We start from the raw sequence: 17009 nt of genomic DNA, 5'->3' as shown, positions 1-17009 counted from the left end.
ACTTGCTAATGATCGGTTGACGATAAAACACAAGAGACAGGATCCAAAAACCTGTGATATTGAGGCTACCTATGATTTTATCTTAGCCGTAGTATATCTTCTCATTAAACAACGAAATTATTTTTGTTCTTTCCAAACTTGGATTGATAGAAAGATCGATTAAATTTTAAACGGGGAAATATGTCGTTAGATTTTAAAAATTCAAGGAATAATTAAGTCGCTAATTAACGATTGACAGAAATACGATATGAGGCGAAATTAAATCAAATCTGGATACCAACAGGTATGAATTCGGAAGTAAATATTTAAGGCAGGAAGTTGATGCGACTGGGTTGTCATCTTGAAATAAGAAAAAAATGTGTCCTGAAATCTTACAGAAAATGACAGCGATCTATTTTGAAAGAAAAGTGCACTGCTTCGGCGAGTCACTCCAAGTATAGGCGTTGAGTGCAGATCCGCCTACACTTGCTATGCGATATCTTAAAAATCACAAGAGACTCTCGACATCAAAGCCGTAATCAATTAAAACAGAGCTTACGTTGATTTAAATTTAACGCAATTACTCAAGAGCCTTAAGCGCAATGCAACTCACAAAGCATAATTTGGTCTGGCACCGACGGTCTTCGGTCAAGTGAACTGTGTTGACAAGTTCTTACCAAAGGTTTACATAAATTTGAGAGGGTGAAAAGTTTTCAACACGAGGTTTGTGTATAGTCACCCATAAAAATGTGAACCTCATCTATCAGGGCCAGGCTTCTGTGATCAAACAAACAACAGACGCACACAGCGCCGAAGATCCATTCTTCAAATTGCCTAACTGTTTAAAGAAAGATGGTTTTCGTCTTGCCACCAGCGTGGGACAAAGTAAAATTGAGTCACGGGTGGATAAACTCAGTGCGGTTATCACAAAAGTTTTGGATAATTCTTTATGAAAGTTTCAATTTACTATGCTTTTTCCTCTTTAGTTAAATGCAAGATTTTCAAACGCAATTCTCTGAAAAAAAAAATATTCTTAAAGAGAGCGATACATATCATAGCGCGAATAATTTTCACGCTGATACAGTTTGAATGAAAACGGTAATTTTCCATCTGTGATTTTCTGATAGCACAGCCAAGAATTCAAGCTTAGAGTTCAGGAGCAGCAGTGCTCATTTTTCATGTTTTCAAGCGAAAAGGGTAAAATAAAACTTCAAAGGAATTTACCGGCGTTATAGTAAACTGCACTGTTCCAAGACTGCTTCTTTAACAGTCTTCTTTGAAATAATTTTCTGCTGACTTCGGTCGCGCATGCCCCGGAGCAGTAGTTCTTCAGTAAAATGAAGTGCGGTCAGTTATTTCATTTCCGGTCTTTGACGCCGGATCGAATCAATGATCTCGCATTTATTGTTTTCGGATATTATGATTGAAAGACGGTAATTTTCCATCTGTGATTTTCTGATAGCACAGCCAAGAATTCAAGCTTAGAGTTCAGGAGCAGCAGTGCTCATTTTTCATGTTTTCAAGCGAAAAGGGTAAAATAAAACTTCAAAGGAATTTACCGGCGTTATAGTAAACTGCACTGTTCCAAGACTGCTTCTTTAACAGTCTTCTTTGAAATAATTTTCTGCTGACTTCGGTCGCGCATGCCCCGGAGCAGTAGTTCTTCAGTAAAATGAAGTGCGGTCAGTTATTTCATTTCCGGTCTTTGACGCCGGATCGAATCAATGATCTCGCATTTATTGTTTTCGGATATTATGATTGAAAGATCGGTTACACGCTTGACACGAATTTTTCGAAGAGATTCCTTCTAGTACGTAGACAAAATAGATATGACAGCAGTACTAAACCGCAAGAATTTAATGTGTTCCATGATTGATATTTCAAACTAACTTGGAGTCTGTTTATCATCCTCCCCCTTCTCCCAGGGTCTTTCGAAGAAAAATGGCTCCCAAACGATGCATTCTGTCTCCGTCACTCCTATCTACCAACCTTGTGAACAAGGCGTTAATTGTTTTGTTTTCTTTGCTTTTTCGGTTTTTTTGTTTTTGTTTTTTGCTTTTTGGGGGGGGGGGGGGAGAGTGGAGTGAAGTTATCTTTTACATTATTCCATATGTTCGAGCCTTTCTACTAATCCAGTATTTCTTCAATTGAGTGTTTTTCTTCCTTCGTAAGATGTTCCGTAAACCATGAAAAAAATTTCTACATGCGTCACTCGGTGGGCGTTTAGATTAATTTATTGCCAAGAGATATTGTTTTTCTTATCTTTTCGTAATTATTATTCCTTCTAAAAATTGTTCTCAGGGGAAGTGGGATTGGTTAGCCTTTCACTCCAAGTGGTGATCACTATGAATCTTCTTCCTATGATATCCATACATTATTCAGCAGACAGGTAATGAGAATATTCAAACTTATCAGGTAGAGGTTGTTATCTTGATCTAACATCAAATTCTTGTATCCAATTAAAAAGGAAATGTGTAGCACGAAGAGGGGAGAATTGACAATCAGATCTTGAAAGTTAAAGGTTTAACCTCCCCCCAGCCCACCCCTGTTTGCCTATTATCTTTCCTGAGAGTAAGCCAGCCAACATATTACATCCGCACGCTCACGCAATTCTCTTCTTGAAAAAAATAGAAACGAAGGAAGCATTTTTGTCTTAAAAGACAGTACATCATAAGAAAATAGAAACAAAGAAAAGAAAGTGAAAATAAAATAAGAAACATTTTGAAATTCTACGGTGTCCCTTTTTGTCGCCAAGAGATGGAAACAAACAGTGCCTTAGTATATATATTTATATAGGAGACTATATATGTTGGACATTTTTCTTTTCGGCGCCTATCGGTGGAGTAAATTTTTTATCTATTTTGGTTCATTTGCATTGTGGGCGTTAAAATTTCATTTTTTTGGTGGCCGCTTGATCGCAAATAAACGCTTGCCAATTAATGATGACTGTCAAAAAAATTAACAGAAACGTTATAGAAAAAGCAAGACGAATCAATACACACTTGAAAAACAAAACGAGACAATGATTGATGTCATGATTCTAATCTTTGATCAACAAAGAGAATATTATGCTAATTTGCCGATCAGCAACGGTATTCGAAAACATTAAAGCTACATGAGAAGTTACCCCTCTATAGATTATCGTTGTCTATTTTATCAGTATGGTTATTAGTATTTTTATTATTTACATGTATCATCATCGTCATTATTGCAATTATTATTGTTATTCTCGCCTTTTCTATCCCAACAGAGCAGTGTTTACCTATCTCATAACTATCTATCTTTTACGGAGGGTTTCTACTTAGAATTATTCGCGTCAAAGGTGTTTGTTCATTTAAAAGGCCTTGAACGTTTTATTCTTAACAGTGTTATAAAAAATTTCATAATAACCATAAGATGCCTCAGTTGCTCTCGATCTGAATTTTCTAACGTGTTGGATTGATTATCATGACGGAACCAAGTGATAATAAAATTCTAGTTATATAAACCTGTTTATTCAGAAGTTAATTGCATTCTCCAGATGGTTGCAAGCTTATAATTTTCTTGCCCTCTGACTTGCTCGATTCGAGGTGAGGTCATCAACATTTAAAGAGAATGATTATTGGATTCTGAAATACATCTTTATGCAAAGTTAACGGCACCGTCTTCCTTTTTTTGGTTTTTGCTATCACGGAAGGAATTTTATATTCAGCGACTTTCGACTTTGTTCGGCAGGGATCTATTCATTCTCAGAGAGACATCTTAGAGAAAGGTAATTTTTTCTAGGCTATTTTTGTACCGTGTGGAACATTGAAAACATGGTTATTCTAAATATTATGTAATTCAGTTGTTACCTGCTGATGATGTGCCGTGTATAATTGATCATCGCCGATGATCATCATCTCTATTATTTCGACTCGGTTGTTAAATAATTATTTTAAAGCTCGCTGATGGTTTTTAGTACCCTACAAGTACTGATTCTAATTCTGATCGGGGCGACTTCGACGGACATAAGAGTGTTGTTGTGTTGATATCATTATCTCGGTATATTTAGCATTTTGGGTCAATTTTTTTTAGAGTACTTTGCTTCTGTATGCTTTATCTCTGATAAAGTGCTTGTTAAACAAGCTTTGCTTATATAGTTCTAGATCTAAGTGGTCGTTATAGCTGAATTATATTGGCACATTTACCAATGTTCCTCTTGACAAGAAAAGGAAAAACTGCTGAAATATTTTGTCTTAAAATAGTACATTAAATAGGAAGAAAACAAGACAACATTGGAGGGGGAAAAAAATTTTATTATTTACTTATTGTTATCAACGGACGGGAAACGCACCGCGCGCTAGAATGTATAAAAAAAAGATTTGTTGGACATTTTTCTTCACAGCACCTATCGGTTAAATTAGTTATTACATTTTGGTTAATTTTTATGTTATTTGTTCTTGGCCGCTCGTTCTAAAGAAAACGGCTAACTAATAATAACTTAAAGGCTATTATCATTTTCTTTTCTTCAAAGGCAACACTTAATTTTTTCTCCTTCTCAAGAGAACGTTCTTTTTCCCGCGAGTAACTATCTATTTTCTCGGAGGGTTTCCCTTTAAAACACCTTGCATCGAAGGTAATTGTTCATTTGAAACGCGTTGAACTTTTGATGCTGAACAGTGCTCTATCAAGTTTCATATCAAGAAGTCTCGGTTTTTATCGAATTCAGTTTCTTTTACCTTGTTGGAATGAGTATCTGTAAGGAGCAGATTGGTGAGAAAATTCTCGTTAAGCTTGCCTATTCAGAAGTCACTTCAAGTGGCTTCAGGAATGGTGTGACGAACAAGCAACATAGTTAATCAAAATGTATTTATGAATAATGAAATTTCTATTCTTTAGTTTTCTCAGTTTGATACGAACTCCAATTTCTTAATTGATTATTTTTTACTTTTTCAGATTGTACAAGCGTTTTGAGTCAGATCACTGCCAAGTGCAAGAAAGGTAAAGTGTTCCTTTTTTTTTGCTCCCTCACAAGTTTATTAGAAATGCCACAATATTATTACTATACAGGTGTAAGTGACCAGAAATTACAATACAACAAAATAAAATACCGAAAAAAAAAGAAAAAGAACAGTCATATTTTTATCATAAGACAGACATATCTAACACGATAACTCTCATGGACGTTTTCATAATTACTTTGCCCATTTCATGCTAGCAGCCGGCGCTTTCACAGTACCATCTCTTTTTTCTACAACTCAGTGCCACTCAAAGCACAGGTAGAGCAATGAATAACAAAGGCCCATACGAGAAGGACATGCACGTATTTATGCGAGTATGTCGACGTATGTCGCTTGATACGTGCGCATGGTACTTCTATACAATGTCCCCCTATCTCTGAGCTGCACTGTGTATATCAGAACATTTCATTACTGCTAATGTCAACATAAAATCTCCATTTCAAGTTCTAATGGTGAAATATCAAATTGCACAACAAGTTTTCAAACGTAATTTCGATCGTTTCTCAATAGCTTGTGACCATAGTAGCATCATTATCATCATTAACATCATTGTCATCATTATAATTACTACTTTGTTTTTTTTTTTTTGGCATTTATTTTTTCCTCCATTTCAACAGATTAGAGTCTAATGAATAATTACAAGTAAGATAAGAGGATGGAGAAGGGCATAATATAGCAAGCTAATTAGATGCCCTTTACCTTAAATTACATTTTTTCATAAAGTAAAAGGAAGCGATACAATAATATAAGATATAAGATACAAATATAAGATACAAATATAATAACTACAACAACAACAACAACAATAAATCTTTATTTCTCACAAAAATGGAATTACAATGAAATAAGAAAAGTTATTATAATGAACAGGAAAAATAAGCATAGCTGTATCATTTTGGAGCCTAGAGGCTGGAGGAACCGTTAGGTTTTCGAGCCAGCTCTCTATGAATTATTATTACTATTGCTATCATTGTTATTATTTATATGATTATTTGTTACCTTTGAATTATTGGTTAAAAGTCAATTGATCACTGTGCTGTATCAGTAGCTATATCAGTAGCCACATGCAGTCTCAGACTGCCTATCGTTCCTTTATCAGTGGGAGAACTTAACTAGGCAGCACGACAATCAGCGGATTGCTTACTTTCCTTCCAAAAGAGGAACAATTTGACTCATTACAATCGATTTTGATTATTTTTTACCTTTTTTATGTTTCCATAAAGATTGTCATGAATCCCCAGGTTGTTCTACTACTCATGCTGGTAGCCGTCCCCTGCACATCTGCAGGTATGTTGCTACTGCCATTTTGTAATGTTTAACTTCTAGTCAACCGAGTAATTCCCTATGAAACCTTATAACCAAAAGAAGTTTAGCATGATAGACACATTACAAATTCCAACCCTATTCCGAACAGGCTTTTCTGTATCTGAAGGAGACGATGGAAAACTTAACCCGTTACTCTAAATTTTGACAGAACTGATACACTAAATACTTGTAACAACCAGTCTAAACCATTCAGCATCTCATGCTGCCGTAAAATTTTAAAAAGTAATGAGAAAAGATTTAAATTTCAGCCAAGAAGCTCGCCGTGATTGAGGCGTGTCTTACTGGTATTTGCAACATTTCATCAAAAAATCACCATCTTGAAACGTTTCCATGAAAATTTCATCGGACAATAAATGTTTATTTTTAATGATGGTAACAATAACAATGATGGTTAAAGTAAATCTCATCACATACTAGCGAATCAGTGAACTTCTGAATTGCGTATGGTTTTTTTATGTCTTTTTGTTTTTAAGTAAACTTTCAGAAGCTATGAGTCAACGAAAAGATTATTAAATACAGAATTAGCCATAAAGCCATATACGGTCTTTTAATCATCTGCTAGGTACTTGTCAAGGCGATCAGATTGCTTGTCCAAATCAACAAAAGTGTATCCACGCGTCTGAACGCTGCGATGGGTACACTGACTGTAGCGATAGATCAGACGAACAATGCAGTAAGTACTGTGGTTGATAAGTAACTTCTACTTCTGTACATCTTCTTATTCTTTACATGGGCTTAGCGTAAAAATGCTATTCTCAAAAAGTAATATAAATTGGAAGGCTAACTCTCTTTTCAAAAATATGGAAAAAAAGCTATATTTTCCAAGAACCCCTCATTTGCAAGAACACCTCCAAAACAGCGAAATAAAACTGTGACGTAAATCATATGCAGAGGTAGTTTTACAAAACTAAACTGGCTAATGGTTGAATGCCGTCACATTGGGCCATCTTTAGATTAAGAACTTTAATGGCATGAAGACGGTTCTTGTGATGGCCAAAGTCACTTTAAAATCGAATGAAATAAACGGCAACTAGTTGAATGAGATAGCGGCGATTTCATATACGAGATGAACTCCTTTTGTATCTTACCGTTGGGGAAAATCAAATGCATTAATTGGGAGACCAGAAATGATGATTTGTACTTTGCAACGTAAAATGCTCTATATGATAAATTTTTAAAGCAACCATTATTACGCATGCATGCAGTGAATGAACACTTCGAGATTTCTCGAGTATATTGAGTTCCCCAAGCGTTAGCATATTAAGTTGAAAAAAGCTTTTCTAGAAATATAGTCATGCACCCATTGGCATTGCCTTAATTGACTGTATTAACTGACCGCGAAAAGGTGAAAACGCGAACGGTCGCAACAGAGGGGATATTAAATTGCTAATGTAGAGCTTACGAACAAATTTTTCTTTTACACGTAAACTTTTGTCGCTAGTGCGCCATAACCAAAATTTCATAGAGCTTAATAGTATTGTAATGATACTAATAGACCAATTGAGTAACTTTTCCTTTTCTTTCATGTTTTACCTGCGCCAATCAGCTGGCAGTAAGTATCATAAATCTAAATCTATCTTTATGTCTTTTCCTTGTAATATTGCTCAGATAATCGCATTAAAGGAATGGCATATTTTGAACACATCGCTTGTATTTATTTGATTTACATGTAACTATCAATAGAAAATCTAAGGTTGAGGATCTTTTTAGTATTAAAAAATGATTTCAAGGGGCGGATTGAAATTACCGTCAATACAGCTGAAATTCACGGATATTCATGATATCAAAAATAGTATAATGCCGAGTCCTCGTCTCTTCCTTTTTTCAAAATCAGTGTAAAAGTCAAAAGAAGAAAAAAATGACATAGAGAGACCAAGGGTCAGCGGCAGCTTTCTCCTTTCTGAAGACGACAGGGATTAAAATTTACCAAGGGAATCTGTGGTAGCAAGAGCTTGCGAGTTGCTCGTTTGTGTGCCTATCGGTTCAAAAATATTTAGCAGAGGAGAATTTTGAGGCAAACGCACAACCTCTATATTTGACTCGAGAGCTAAGAAGTATGTCTAAGTTGTTTGGATTATTTCAGGTTTTGTTTGTTTTCTCCCTTTTCTTACATACACAGGCTCAATATTTTATGTCTTTGAACTGAAATAATTTGTATTATCATACAGGAAAGTGTGCAAACTACGAGTTCACTTGTGCAAATGGAGATTGTCTTAATAAATATAGACGTTGCGATGGGCGAAATAACTGTGGTGATAATTCAGATGAACAGCTGTGCCGTAAGTTTGTCATCGCTGTCACCGTTATCCTAATACTGCAGTCGCCTTTCCTGTAGGCTGATGGCTAACTAGTCAAGTTGTGCTGTAGTAATCAGGTCGAGATACAAACAAATATTGAGAGCTGTCTCTTCGCCTTCTCTCTCTCTATCTCTATATTTTCCTTTATTATATACTCAACAAAATATTGCGTTTCTGATTGGTCAATGATGAATGCATAAATAGGTTATAGAGTGCAATAGAGGTTATAGAGTGCAATACGGAGAAGTTGCCATGGAAACACCGGGGAAGCGCCAAATTTGAACACCAAGTTATAAAAAAATGGCTGACAGCCGGTTTGCTTTGTCAAACCAAAACATCGTTGAGCAACTTAAAGAAAATGCGAAAAACAAAAACACGTTGAAAGCTACACAGACCTGGTTAAATGTCTGGCAAACATGGGCGACTCAACGAAAAGTAAACCCAAAAATGGAAGAATACGAGCACGAACAACTCGATAAAATGTTGGAGTAATTTTGTCGAGAATTTAATAAATAAAAAATCGTATGAACCTGCTCGTGCATTTCGTGATTTATGGTCACTCGTGATGTTTTGAAAGTTCTCAAATTGCACTCGCCTACGGCTCGTGCAATTTTGAGAACTTTCAAAACATCACTCGTGCCCATAAATCACGAAATGCGCTCGCGTTCATACGATTTCCTATACTTATTTAATAATAAATCGAATAATTAACAACAATAACTATAACATAGACCGAATAGGTAGAATTAGGCTTGTTCTTACTTATGTTTCTACTGACAATGTAGTATGTTTTTCTTCAGTTTCCGTTTCAGTTTTTTTAAAGTTACTCAGTTGTTTCTTGTTGCTATTGTTTCTGTTTTTTCAACTGCAAATGCAAGAAACAAATCCTGGTTACTACATAATTTGAGATTGTTTTCTTTTCTCTCAATGTACGAAACGTTCTCATGGAAATATTAGCTCGACGTAAGTGTTCTTTTGGGTATTTCATTAATTACTTAACTTTTAAGTGAAAAATAATATGTTCAGTATTAGCTAATTTAATCACCTATTTATTCTATGTCATTTATATTTTTCTGTAATTATTTCAGTGCATTGGTAATCACACTTTTGTCAAAGAAAAGCGTAGCAACCACCTGATTGAGGCATTCATGCTTATGGGCGTGGAATTTTTTTAGAAAGTTTTTTTCGTAACAAAACTAACTATTGAAAGTCTCTAATATACAAAAAATTAACCAAATAAAACTCAATGTGTTTTATGTTGTCCCATAAGTTTTGAAATGAGGATAGTTCGACGTCCTTAATTTCACGTTTCCATGGCGAGGCCCCCTGTTTTTGCATATAATGGCTTTGTTTATTTGCCCTGGCGAAAGGGATAACAATCTGCTCACAGGTCACCAAGTTTTTGCAACACGACTTACAATAGCTCTTCCTTTTAAGGAGGAGAATGAAAAATAAAACAGTGCGCACCTTTGCTGTCAGGGCGTTGATATTGATCTTTAGGGTATTTTTAAAAAGTACAGGGGAGGATTAAGTCAGCTGCATCATTCACTATGATAATAAAAACTGCATGTCCAAAAGAAAAGCATTTAAATATTTTGATTAAATTTCTGGCACTGTATAGGAAATATCTCATTACTCTTCCCACTTTTCTATGCTTTGTTAACGAGGGGATGTGATAGCCGGTGATTTTCTTTTCTTTCCTTTCTCTATGTTTTTCATGGACTGCACTTCGGAAACATCAGGAAGTAAGTGCTACTTCAATTTCTTAAAGTAGATGTTACTCCTAACATGTCACATGACCAAAAAGCTGCTAACCACTCCCATTCTGTACCCTTTCCACCAACTGAAAACTAATAGCGACAAAAGAAAAGATCAGGAGGCGTTGTACTTCATTCAGAAATCGAGATTTGCGTTTCAGCCTGGAAAATAACCCATGTTTCAAGGTCACACACTGAATCCTAAACCTTAATGAATAATTTTACTTTAGCCTCCCTTCAGGACTCACTTAATTTTGCTTTTGCATTGTTTTGAACAACAGATGATTGTTAAAATTAGAAAAATAGCTTTATTTTGTGACATCATATTTAACTTTGAATGCACTGGTTAGCGTGGATTTGAGTCCATTCAATGTTAAGGATTTTTTTCCCCTCTTATTCTCTGCAAAGGAAATATCAAAGCGTCACCATCTTAAACCTTACGAAACTTCTATTTGGTAAAGGTCTTAAAGAAAGACTTCTCCATACTTCTGTTCCACCGAAAGAAAATCAAAATCGTTTAAAAACAATATACCTTCTTTTTTTTTTCAGTTACACCACATTGCATTAAAAACGTTTCAATACTAAATGGCTTCGCTTTTCTTTCAGTTATTGATTGCTGGGCCGATCAATTTAAAGTTTTAACATTCCCCCCTAGGGGAACTGTCGTTCGTGCCTGGGGTTGGGGAATGCCGTGAGCCTCGCCTGGCTGGGGTGGGAATTTGAACCGGAAGTGTCGAATAAAAGTGCTTTAACTTATAATGTGGTGTTTTAAGATAAAGAGTTCACTTTTGGGTACGAATGGCTCCGGAGAAAGGTCTACAAGGTCTAGCTTATAAGGCTCGGCAAATGTATAGAATGTCAGGATCACTCATTTTACCTTTAAAAAAAAAATTGACCATTAAGTCCAGTACTTGGGTAGGGTATTGAAACACAATTTTGGCCCCGGGGGCTGAAATTTGAACGGATCAATTTTCAAAAGTTTAAACGCCTGGGGGTTTCCCGTGGGGGATGTTGAAGCTTCAAATTAATCGATGCATAATTCATTTATTGGCTTACTTATTTTTCATCTAATCTCCCTAACTTAATTGTCATTCTGTGCTTTCTCTTCTCATGTGCGGCCTTTGTGAAATACACCAGCGTGTAAGTGATTAATTATGATTAGATTACTGAAGTTAATAATTTAGTTGTGACATCTGTTTCTGCTCCACTTTCCATAACATTCCTAAATACTGCAAACGTGCATGAGTAGCAAAACACAGGATGAGAGGATGAGGATGAGAATTTGATGTTCTAATACCAGTCGTTGTAATAGCAAAATAAATGATATATCTCGAAAACAGTTGATGAAGAATAACCGAGGCCAGCCTTCAGTCCCATATGATGATTGATGGGAAGTGTGTTAGTATTGCCTACTTTGACTATAAATGTTAGTTGAACTAAACAATTTTTTATAATACTTGAATTCTGCTTATCCCTATCGTTTTCTTTGCTCTCAATATCGTCTTCGGTGGATCAAATACATGTAAATACATCAGGCGGTAAGTTAAAGCTTAGAACTAATTACTTTAAGGATAATGATACGTTGTCATCTCCGTTTGTTTGTTTTTGCTTGTTTGTTCAAGATTATTCTTATGATTAAAGCATGAATAAGCAGTTGCGTTGCGAGCACATCTGCGCCGCTGCCTTTCTTGCGTTTAGTGGACAACTAAGAACAACAGGTGCGGAAGATTTTCATAAGAGAGAGAGAGGGGGAGAGAGGGGATGAGAGGGGAACGGGGGGGGGGGGAGAGACTGAGACCATAATGTCAGCAGAAGAATGTCAGCAGAAGATAATGCATCAAATACAACTTTAAGGGAACTGGTTTTAAGTAAACAGTCGGAAAACTGAGAAAATTGAAATATCGATGTAGAAAGGGATGATCAAAATACAACATCGACAGCACACCAGGATATTTTTTTAAATTGGCATTTTCCTCTGCTCATGCTGACATTAAGGAAACTTCTAAGCAGAAAAAGAAACAAATTAGATAAAAATCTGGCAATAACTGCAAGCTTCCTCCCCATTAAGCAGAAATGCCATTGTTTACAAGTCCGCTTATAAGATTGAAAACCAATTTCTGGCAAACAACTTTGTCCCTCAATGAACAAGCGGAAAGACACGTATCAAACAGTTGCCCATAAATAATATCATATTGTTACCTTTAATTGTTGGTCATTCATCCTCTAAGTCTCCCGCCCAATAAACCTTCAAAAGTGTGAAACGAGTTCTTATCCCATGTGTTTGACCTAGTTTCATTGATTAGTTTTTAACATTACTGCATTCTTTTCCTAAATTACTCTCCTCACTTAAACTAACTTTTTTTGTTTCTTTTCTGCCCCTGGTTACTGCTCATTACAGCATGTGAGTATGATTTTAATCGTCTATTCGAATTGTGAACTGTTGAACTAAAACGATTGTTGATTTAGACACAATTTTCTGATTTCTGATTTTACTGTCTTTTCTATTCTCTTTTGTTATCTTGCCTGACCTTGTGACAATAAGGCGGTAAGTAACCATTATTTTTTATTAACCCTCTTTGGCATATTTGGTTTGACCGCTTACATAAGTCAAGTAAAATTTTTATTCTTTTTTTTTATTCATTCAATTTGATTTAATGGAATGCATATATCTTCGTTCATCTTCACCATTGAAACATAATAAAATATAGGCGATTTTTTGTTGAAATGTAAACGTAATGTACCTAAAATGCGGATTAATTTTTTGGAGCGTGCGCATCCCGTTTTTGGTTGTGAGTTTTATTGGTGTTTTGGCAAACAGCATAACTTTGAAAGAGGAAAAAATTACGTAAAATGTACTTATCGACTGGATGGAAGGGCCGGACAGGTAAACTTTTGGCTCGAGGTCATACTAGTGCTTATTATCCGGTCCGGCCCGACCAAACTCAGTCAATGAACATTTTACCACTTAGTGTTCGAGATTTCGAAATTTTTGTCTCAACCTAGATAGGATGTACTTGCATATAAAAGAAGGGTGCGCGGGTCCATACGGGTCATATGATGATTAAAGTTACAATACATGTCTCTAGATGAGTTTCGGGTGCAGTTCAGGTAAAGCGTGCGCTTTGAAGGGTCTCAATGGGTTTAACTGTCAGCCATCAAGCAGCCCAAAGTTTGATCATCAACCGTCGAAAAAATAGTTCATGACAAGAGATTATATTTTCGTGCTTCGTAATCATTTCCATCTTTAACTTGGTAGTTCAATATTTAAAAATATCTTTGTAATCGATAACTTGTTTCCGACTATGTCACGCCACGCCTTGTCTTGCTTGGAGAACCGGCGTAATTTTTATGCGTCTCATCGGCGAACGGAAGCAAGCGTTAGGTGAGCGCGAGGGAGGAGCGCAAAAAAAATACTTCCCACACTTCCACTGTTCCTATCAAATTGATTAGTGAATATCATGTGATAAACGAATATCTTTCAACAAAAGCGTAGCGTATCATGTTTTATGGACGAAGCTATTCGAGAAGCCCTTTGTTTAATTCCGTACAAGCCAACTGTAAAGGATAAGCAAAGGTAATGCATCGCTGATGTATTTACAAGCACATAGAGAAGTAAATTGGGAATACGAACAGAATTGAACTTAAAAAATAAGCAACAACAACTGTAAACAATTGGATGGGATAAATGTCATTTATGAGATTTATCCTCCGAAGATAGCGGACGCACTAGGTTTACAAAACTTGTCCACATACGCATTTGAAACACCAAAATAACTGTAAAGATATATTTACGTTCAAATATATCACCTTCTTATAGGTTTCGCTCGCATAGAAACATATGTTTACTTCTGACCGTCATTTCTTTGGAGAAAATGTTGCCTCGACATAAAACCATGTTTGTTGTAGTCTCCGCCAGTGTCTGGGGGAAAATAGCTTGAAAAATTGGTGTAGGTACAGGGTACAGCTGGTTTTGCCTTCCTTTTTTTGTACTCCTCCTTCCGTGCGTGACTCACTCTTCGTGTTCGCTTCCTTCTTGCCTCTGTTTGTCGGAAAAACGCAGAACATTGCACCTGTTCTGCGGGTTACAGGTGTTTTTTCGTGTATTTTTTTTTCACTCTTCCTCGAGCGTGACTCGCACTTCATGGTCGCTTCACGCTTGCCTCCGTTTGACCGAAAAACACTGAAAAATATTGCGCCTGTTCTGCAGATCCAGGCCTCCTCAATGAAACAGCGGGTTCATGGTTTCTTCTTTCTTGTTTTTCTTCATACCAAAACAAATGGTAAAAACATACTTTCTTATAATTACTGACCCTCATAAAATCCTATTGTTCTCTCTCAGCATTATATCGGCGATTTCAGCCTGAGAAAGTATTCATATTCAGTCAAGTCCAACTGTCTGAGGAAAACGGTGGCGGTCCTTTTTGGTAGCAGGGAAATTATCAGGGGTAATCCTAAACGCGCTAAAACGTTCAATATTGCAGTGGGCTGGCTGCACTGCAATATTTTTAATAATGCAGCCTGCTTCCAGCAATATTTTTAATATTGTTGCATGACTGTGGTATTTACTTCGTTACTTTTCCACTCAGTAATTTTTGAAAATTCGCGAATGTCCGCGCATAATTTATGATGAAGATCTGAAGTTAAAAAGTAAATGAATACACCATGAGAAGTACCATTCCAGGAGACGTACAGACGAAAACATTTTACAGTTTATTTAGGGCACATCTGACAATGACAGTCTTTCTCACTTGTAAGAAATAACAATTTTCGTACTGTGAGTACTAATTACAACTGACTGATTATAATCTTCGCTCTGGTTTTCGTCTTTCATTTTCCGACCTCTGGCTCTGCGTTATGAAAATGGCAGATTCGTCTTCCGAAGAATCCTCCATCAAGCTTCAAAACAGTAGCAACTCTTTGCCTTCCAACAAACAACTCAAATAACGAAGTGCATTGCGTTAATATACAATGCAAATTACGTTTGCATGAAATTCAATCACACACCTGAAAGATGTGGAAAGTTACATAATCTTTACAAGGATTTAACAATGACTAAATTCCGGGAAATGAAAAGGGTTATGTAATTTGTATAACTACTAGACAATACGTGCTAATTGCATTGTTGGAGAGAGAAAATAGTAGGATTTCATGAGAGTCAATGATTATATCATCTTTGCAAGTAGTTAACAATGGCTGAATTGGGGAATGAAAAAGGATTATGCAATTTGTATTATTACTGGACAATGCTTGCCAGTTGCATTGTTGGTGTACCAAAACATCAATATGAAGGGGCGACTGAAATTGTCGATGTAATGCAGAGAGAGAACAATAGGATTTTATACCCAATAATGCTGCGAACCTCAGTAATTATCTATTAAATAAGGACATCAACATTCAGATAGGGAGGTTTTTTCTCGGAGTTAGTCGAGAGTAAAAGCTGTGGAAAATCTTGCCTGATAATAATCCGAATTGGAACGAACACAGCTTTACTGGCCTTTTCTTTGGGGATGTAAGTTAATGATTACTAAGCTAAAGTTATTAACAACACTTCACTGAACAATTGTTGTTTTCTTTCTTTCATGTCAACTGATGCTCAACAGTCGGTAAGTATCTATTTATTTTGCAACGTATGTTTATCCATTCCCTGATCTTGTTGTTTAAGATCAATCCCAGTTCTTTTTAAATAAGCCTTTGACTAGTATTTGCATAAAATCCAATTTGAATACTTATCATTTTTTTTAAAACTAATATGTACTCAAAATTAGATTAATCTGTGTTGTGTTTGTTACTTGTCACATAACTTTCAGGCAGCCGAGTAATTTTGTTGGGGCTAGCTTGGAAGTTACTAGAACAATAAGAAATAATAAGCTACATTTTACATAAGGGTGTCCCATTTTGTTATTAAACAAAGGAAAAGGGCCCTGAGACCGGATTCCTTTTTTTTTCAATAATTCTGACATTCTTTTAAGTAATTTAATTCTAATCATAACCTCCCTAGCTATTCACTATTCTCAAAATGTTTTTTTTGTTTTTTCTATCTTGGTGTGCATAGGGGTACAGGTGTTTGTTCGTGTTTCTTTTTTTTCACTCCTCCTCTCGCGCGTGTCTCGCCCTCGCGCTCGCCTCGCGCTTGCCTCCGTTTGACCGAAAAACGCTTAAAAATTACGCCTGTTCTGCAGATCCAGGCCTCCTCAATGAAACTAAGGGTTCATGGTTTCCCCTTTTTTGTCTTTCTTCATACCAAAACAAATGGTCAAAACAAACTTTTTTATAACGACATAACATTTAGATAAAGAGGCTTTTCGCTAAGTAAGTCGAGAGTAAAAGCTGTGGAAAATATTGCCTGATAATAATCCGAATTGGAACGAAAACAGCTTTACTAACCTTTTTTCTAGGGATGTAATTTAATTATCACTAAGCTAAAATTATTAACAACGCTTCACTGAACAACTGTTTGTTTTATTTCTTTCATGTCAACTGATGCTCAACAGTCGGTAAGTATCTACTTATTGTGCTACGTATGTTTATCCATTCCCTGATCTTGTTGTTTAAGATCAATCCTATTTCTTTTAAAATAGGCCTTTGATTAGTATTTGCATAAAATCCAATTTGATTACTTATCATTTTTTTAAAAATGATATGTAATTAAAATTAGATTAATCTGTGTT

General features: G+C 35.9%; 1 protein-coding gene across 3 annotated transcripts in view; it reads left to right on the top strand.

Moving 5' to 3' along the window:
• LOC149046295 (vitellogenin receptor-like) overlaps nt 1-17009 on the top strand; it is a 211140-nt gene that overhangs the window by 114852 nt on the left and 79279 nt on the right. Inside the window, exons 1-3 of one of the 3 annotated variants that reach the window (XR_016186786.1) lie at nt 300-702; nt 4897-4941; nt 6185-6248. The gene's annotated coding sequence lies outside the window, so the exon portion shown is untranslated. Of the gene's footprint in view, nt 1-299; nt 703-4896; nt 4942-6184; nt 6249-17009 lie in introns of those variants that run through there. The other 2 variants (XR_016186784.1, XR_016186780.1) reach the window with 2 other exon arrangements.

Source organism: Pocillopora damicornis, chromosome 5, assembly GCF_964200805.1.
Source record: "Pocillopora damicornis chromosome 5, jaPocDami1.2, whole genome shotgun sequence".
Taxonomy (NCBI): Eukaryota; Metazoa; Cnidaria; class Anthozoa; order Scleractinia; family Pocilloporidae; genus Pocillopora; species Pocillopora damicornis.
This window is presented reverse-complemented; position numbering and strand designations above follow the sequence as displayed.